The sequence below is a fragment of the Doryrhamphus excisus genome, linkage group LG2 (genome assembly GCF_037039965.1).
Source record: "Doryrhamphus excisus strain RoL-2023G ecotype Guam linkage group LG2, RoL_Dexc_Guam_v1.1, whole genome shotgun sequence".
Taxonomy (NCBI): domain Eukaryota; kingdom Metazoa; phylum Chordata; class Actinopteri; order Syngnathiformes; family Syngnathidae; genus Doryrhamphus; species Doryrhamphus excisus.
In genome coordinates, this window is record NC_136358.1 from 28,022,520 (window position 1) to 28,030,206 (window position 7,687).

Genomic DNA, 7,687 nt, shown 5'->3' on the forward strand with positions numbered 1-7,687 from the left:
CCACCTACTTATTTGGTAGGCTTGTTAACGCCGAGTCAAGAAGACGAGCGATTCATCCAGACATGCCTGAGCTTGGCGTCTTTGGGAGTTCCCGTTCTGCCCCCCCTTTTTTCCTCTCCTTGCTTGCTTTGTCATCTCCGTTTTTATGAACTTTCAAACAGTATGTGTAATAAGGCTAAGTTTGTTAGCTTGACGTCTATTTTTTTGCATATTCCCAATCATCTTCATAGCGTTTGTGTTCCTCTGGCAGTTCTTGTCCAGGATAAAAAGACCACACCAGGACACACACCAAATGCTGCTGGGCCTTGAACATAACACCAACATCCATCCATTTTCTATACTGCTTATAATCACTAAGGTTGCGGGCATGCTGGAGCCTATCCCAGCTGTCTTGGGGCAAGAGGCGGGGTACACCCTGGACTGGTGGCCAGCCAGCCAATCACAGAGCACACATAGACAAACAACCATTCACACTCACATTCACACAGTACTTATAATGACTTCAATTCCAGACAAATATCTACCTTTCGTGTTCAGCGGTAACTTCACAGGTGAGATTTGAAGACAACTGCCACCCACAGTGCCCCCACACCTCCCCAAAAAAGGCCCCTCAGTAGTGTTTGCCTAAGGTTGAAATCCCTGCCAGTGTCCCTCACTAATGAATGGACATTTAATGATCTGAACAAGCCGTTCAATTGAGTGGAAAATGTGCAGGTTTGGAGCATCTCTCTGCTCCACTTGTGATAGGACAGAAACAAAAGGCAAAAGTTCATTTTTCACACAACGTGAAGCAGAGCCTGCAAGCGTTCATGCAGGCTCCAGTTAAGCATTGTTTTCATACATGCTAACAAATTCATTCAAACATATCATCCTTACAAGTTCAAAGCGGTTTAAAATAAGTCACAATTTGATGAATACACATTGATGTGTGTGCCTGGAAGAAAACCTCTGATTCTCTTGTGGAGAAGTTGTTTTTCACCACATGTTGGTTTTTATGTATAAATCTGTAAACCCTGACTATGAAATGATCGGTCTTATTATATATTTGTGCCGACACATATACATACCATAATATAGAGCAGGGGTCTCAAACTCAATTTACTTGGGGGCCCACTGGAGCTCGGGTCTGGGTGAGACTGGGCCGCATCAGGTTTTCCAAAAAAAACAAAAAAAAAACGCATTTATTAAAAACAAAAAAAATTAAAAAACTTCGCTTTGGTTCCAATTTTCTACAAGAAAAGCTCTGATAAAACATTCCACTGTTCTCAAATATCTTACTTTTTATTTTTCTACACAAAATAAGATGAAAAATAAATAAACAAATCAAGAATAAAGAAAATCAATCAATCAGTAATAAACAAAAACGGCAAATAATACAAACTTAAGAAACCACATATAGTTGGTGGGTAGACAAATGATTTTTTTCAGATTAAAATGAACAAAGCATTATTAGAGCCCTGTAGACATGACAAAACACGACTATAGTCACATTTATACTCTTTTTATTTACAACATATTGCGCAACTGCAGGGTCTTGAGACACATGCTAACTCGCAAACTAGAGAGCTAGCGACCTAAACGGTAGCTTTCAAGTTATTTCCTTTAAACTTAAATAGCCAAAAACTAACCACTTCCACACGGATAGGGAGGATAACTATTAACAGTTATTTAACCTTTAACATGAACATTAATGAAACGTAATAATTTTTTCTGTGTACATGATACCATACAGCATCCATATCAAACTAACATTATACTTTCATATCAAGGCGGGGGCCTCAAACTAGTGCCACGTGTTTGAGACCCCTGGCATAGACCAAAGGACCAAATACATTCTTTTTTCCATTATTTTGGTGCATACATGCATGCATTATTTCAAACAAAAAGCCTCACCAACTACTTATTAAAAGCCATTTTACAGCTTTTTTACACTTAGTACTATGTCTGTAGTATTAAGAACATTTATTCCACCAATGAAATGAATAGCACAGTGAGAACAAGCACATAACATTTGCTTAGCTGAAGCACATCTGTGTTCAATGTCAGCCCATCCCTTTTTATAATAACACATTTATTTGTTGGACACGCACATCCACTCAAACAAAATGGCACCATGTGGATCTGAGCAACAGCTGCTCCAAAGAGGAAAGGAAATAATGGTACAAGGTGATGAGTGCTGAGGGATAAGACCCTCGCACTTTGTGGAAGAGCTTTGTAAATCATGTAAAATTTGTCACTTAACCGCTGGTGATGTGGGAGCAAGGAGGTGTTGTGTTAATGGTCATATAGTGTTTTTCGACAAGAGAGAAATACGACCTTGGGGAAAAACTAAAGTTGAAGTGACCTACGTTAAAAACCTACAGTATTTCAGTATGTGGAATCAAATTATAAGTAAGGAACTTGAAACCGTTTACAAAGATGAGCCAATTCAAGAAACGATACAAGCAGTTGATGTTAAAATAATAAATAAATATAAGGAAAACTAGTCTTGAACGTGTTCTGCCATGTTTATCTGTATTATTTTTTTTTCACTATTACACTAATTATTACCATATTTTCCGGACTATAAGTCACACTTTTTTCCATAGGTTGGCTGTTCCTGCGACTTATACTCCAGAGCGACTTATAAATGAAAAAACTTACATAAACACTGGACACCTTTTCTGTTCATGTTTATATTTTTGTGTAGCTGAATAAGCATTGTGTTAGCATATCTTACACCTATTTAGCCTGTTCTTTATTCTTTTATTGTTAGAACTTGCCTTCCAAGAGGACGTAATGTCCGTTTTGGTCAAGTAGTAAAATAAATTACCCACAAAAATGCGACTTATGTATATTTTTTTTCTACCTAATTATGCATTTTTGGCCTTGTGCGACTTATACTCCGGAGCGACTTATACTCCAAAAAATACGGTATATGTGATTACTATTTGCTATGACTAATTACATGACTACACTGTTATGTTACCTCATCAGTTTGTGTCATAAAAACTCACATATGGAATACAGAAAGTGAATAAATGTACTGCAACAGAAACGGATGGGGGGGTAGAATGGGGGGGTAGGAACTCTTATCTTCTTCCTACTCCTTTTTGACATGCGGAACTGTGAATGGAATCATGTGAAGTATTTGACTGTAAATAAAACCATTACTATTACCATAAGTTATCCATCCATGTCCCAATATGGCGGAATGACTACTATATTATCATATTAAGTTGTAGTGGTAGTGTAAACCTAACGAAGTGGCCAATGAGTGCACTATAACTGGAAGTGTTTAGGACCCGGAAAGCTGCTCCTTGAGTAAACATTGCAGACAAATGACTGAGCGAGCTTCACGTTGGGCTTGTGAAGTACCAACTTCTGAGGAAAAATGCGTCCCATAGGGACTGACGGTACAATGCTGACCTCCTTGGCCTGGAATACTCTCTGTGCAGCAGTCAATTTCCATAAAGTCAAGTGTTGTGTTGGTGTAGAGAGCACAGGGAGCGTCCCCTGCGATGAATGCGCTCTGGTTAAAGGTCAAGCTGGTGTCATGCTTCACAGACATGGCCCCTTTTTACCACCACTTTATCCACGATGTGCGTGCACATATATGCCACGCAAAGATATGCTTCTCTGTATCAGTCCAGAGGCAAATGAAACCTCCCTTCACATATTCTTTACCTGTGACTCCCCTTCCGTGGTTCATTTAGAACAAGAAAGGAGGAATGCTGCTTTGAGCAACTCCCCTTTTTAATAATAATTAAACCCCATCTCCAATGCATCGTTATAGCACATCAGGTTGTGCTGGTTATTATTTCCCTTTTTGCTTGTAATAAATCATTAACTCATAACACATTCCATTTCATTGTTAATACAGCAAATCAAGGAAGTTGGGAATCTTGTGTGGAACATTTTCTTACTATTACTCACATATTTGTCTTATATTCAGGGTTGTCTTATATTTAGGTCAATTCAATATATTGAATATAGATTCTGAAAAATCTTTTCAGAATCAGAAGAATGAGAATCGCCTTTATTGTCATTGTATCGCATACAACGAAATTTGAGTGCAACTCCACGGTGCATTTTCTAGAAGGTAAAAATAAGACCCGCCCCACTTTTACTCATGTTTTGACTGTGTACAAAAGAATGAATGTTGTATTTTAACGTATATTTTACTCTGTTTACTTGTTTTTATTCAACTCCATTTTCTGTAAAGTGTCTTTCAGTATTTTGAAAAGCGCTATACAAATAAAATGTATTATTATTATTATTATTATTAAGAATAAGGAAAAGGATAAAAATAAAACAAGGAATGAGAATATAAATATAAAAGTGGCAGCTGCTGTTCAAAATAAGCGTAAATATATGTAAACAACAGCCTATACTGTAACAATGTATAATTGCAGTAAAAAACAATAACCTGTACAGTAGCAGGATGTAGAATTGCAGTAACCAAATGTGGAATTTCAGTAAACTGACAAAATTGTCTGTCAAAATATACAGTGAAGAAAATAAGTATTTGAACACCCTGCTATTTTGCTATTTCTCCCACTTAGAAATCATGGAGGGGTCTGAAATTTTCATTGTAGGTGCATGTCCACTGTGAGAGAGATAAACTAAAAAGAAAAATCCAGAAATCACAATGCATGATTTTTTAACAATTTATTTGTGTGATACAGCTGCTAATAAGTATTTGAACACCTGAGAAAATGAATGTTAATATTTGGTACAGTAGCCTTTGTTTGCTATTACAGAGGTCAAACGTTTCCTGTAGTTTTTCACCAGGTTTGCACACACTGCAGGAGGGATCTTGGCCCACTCCTCCACACAGATCTTCTCTAGATCAGTCAGGTTTCTGGGCTGTCGCTGAGAAACACGGAGTTTGAGCTCCCTCCAAAGATTTTCGATTGGGTTCAGGTCTGGAGACTGGCTGGGCCATGCTAGAACCTTGATATGCTTCTTACGGAGCCACTCCTTGGTTTTCCTGGCTGTGTGCTTCGGGTCGTTGTCGTGTTGGAAGACCCAGCCACGACCCATCTTCAATGCTCTGACAGAGGGAAGGAGGTTGTTCCCCAAAATCTCACAATACACGGCCCCAGTCATCCTCTCTTTAATGCAGTGCACTCGTCCTGTCCCATGTGCAGAAAAACACCCCCAAAGCATGATGCTACCACCCCCATGCTTCACAGTAGGGATGGTGTTCTTCGAATTGTACTCTTCATTCTTCTTCCTCCAAACACGCTTATTGGAATTATGACCAAAAAGTTCTATTTTGGTCTCATCTGACCATAAAACTTTCTCCCATGACTCCTCTGTATCATCCAAATGGTCATATGCAAACTTAAGACGGGCCTTGACATGTGCTGGTTTAAGCAGGGGAACCTTTCGTGCCATGCATGATTTCACATCATGACGTCTTAGTGTATTACCTACAGTAACCTTGGAAACGGTGGTCCCAGCTCTTTTCAGGTCATTGACCAAGTCCTGTCGTGTAGTTCTGGGCTGATTCCTCACCTTTCTTAGAATCATTGAGACCCCACGAGGTGATATCTTGCATGGGGCTCCACTCCGATTGAGATTGACCGTCATGTTTAGCTTCTTCCATTTTCTAATGATAGCTCCAACAGTGGACCTTTTTTCACCAAGCTGCTTGGTAATTGCTCCGTAGCCCTTTCCAGCCTTGTGGAGGTGTACAATTTTGTCTCTGGTGTCTTTGGACAGCTCTTTGGTCTTCGCCATGTTACAAGTTAAAGTCTTACTGATTGTATGGGGTGGACAGGTGTCTTTATGCAGCTAACGACCTCAAACAGGTGCATCTGATTCAGGATGATACATGGAGTGCAGGTGGACTTCTAATGGGCAGACTAACAGGTCTTTCAGGGTCAGAATTCTAGATGATACACAGGTGTTCAAATACTTATTAGCAGCTGTATCACACAAATAAATTGTTAAAAAATCATGCATTGTGATTTCTGGATTTTTCTTTTTAGTTTATCTCTCTCACAGTGGACATGCACCTACGATGAAAATTTCAGACCCCTCCATGATTTCTAAGTGGGAGAAATAGCAAAATAGCAGGGTGTTCAAATACTTATTTTCTTCACTGTATTTTTTTTACCTTAATTTCAGATATTTAATACTTTGCTTAGATTTCAAGTGAAATAATCAAGACTATCGATGGCCTATTGTTCTACCTGTACAATATTTATAACATGATCTGTTTTGTTTTCACAATATTTGACTCCCATCACTGCTGTATTTGTGTCAGGCCCCAACGCCAAACTGAAAAACAGGTGCCACTGGACAGTGGGAGAGTTCCGAGCCACGCCTTCCTCCTCGGGGCTATACATTCCTGGGCTTTGCACGAACCCGAGACCTGAAGAGCGGCAAGACCTCATGAGGGTCGCAAACCCCCCCCCCCATGCAGCCATGTCCTTCATATTTCAAGACACAGACTAGGCTGGCGTGCAGCGCCCGCCACATTCACACACGAGTAAGTCTACCGTAGAGCATCGCCCCTAAATGAGCTGATTTAACAACCACAAACGCTCAAAAGTCATAAACGGCAGAGAAAATATATGCATACATATCATGTATCATAAGGCCACTGACTCTTTGTGAAATACAGTGTAGTCCCAACATATGGTGCATAATGGAAAATCCATCTGGTGTTACTATACTTCCATTTTCTATACCGCTTATCCTTCCATTTGGTGTTACATCCAAGCAAATGTTTTTAATGTTTGATTCCTCCGCACATACCGAAAGTGATTGTGCACACTTGTCGCTATAGAGCAGGGGTCTCAAACTCAATTTACTTGGGGGCCACTGGAGCTAGGGTCTGGGTGAGACTGGGCCGCATTAGGTTTTCCAAAAAAACCCCCAAAAAACGCATTTATTAAAAACAGAAAAATGAATAAACTTTGCTTTGGTTCCGATTTTCTACAAGAAAAGCTCTGATAAAACATTTGACTGTTCTCAAATGTCTTACTTTTTATTTTTCTACACAAAATAAGATGAAAAATAAATAAACAAATCAAGAATGAAGAAAATCAATCAATCAGTAATAAATAAATATAATAATGATAATAATAATAATAATAAAATATCAAATAATAAAAACTTGAGAAACCACATATACTAGTTGGTGGGTAGACAAATTATTTTTTTTCAGATTAAAATGAACAAAGCATTATTAGAGCCCTGTAGACATGACAAAACACGACTATAGTCACATTTATACTCTTTTTATTCACAACATATTGCGCAACTGCAGGGTCTTGAGACACATGCTAACTCGCAAACTAGAGAGCTAGCGACCTAAACGGTAGCCTTCAAGTTATTTCCTTTAAACTTAAATAGCCAAAAACTTACCACTTCCACACGGATAGGGAGGATAACTATTAACAGTTATTTAACCTTTAACATGAACATGAATCAAACGTAATAATTTTTTCTGGGTACATGATACCATACAGCATCCATATCAAACTAACATTAAACTTTCATATCAAGGCGGGGGCCTCAAACTAGTGTCATGCGGGCCACATTTGGCCCGCGGGCCGCGTGTTTGAGACCCCTGCTATAGAGAGTAAACAAATGGATGCCATACGTCATTCAGTGCACTGTGTATGCAAACAAACAAAAAAAAAGAACAAGCTTACCAGGACAACACAAACTGACAAATTATTACAGTTAG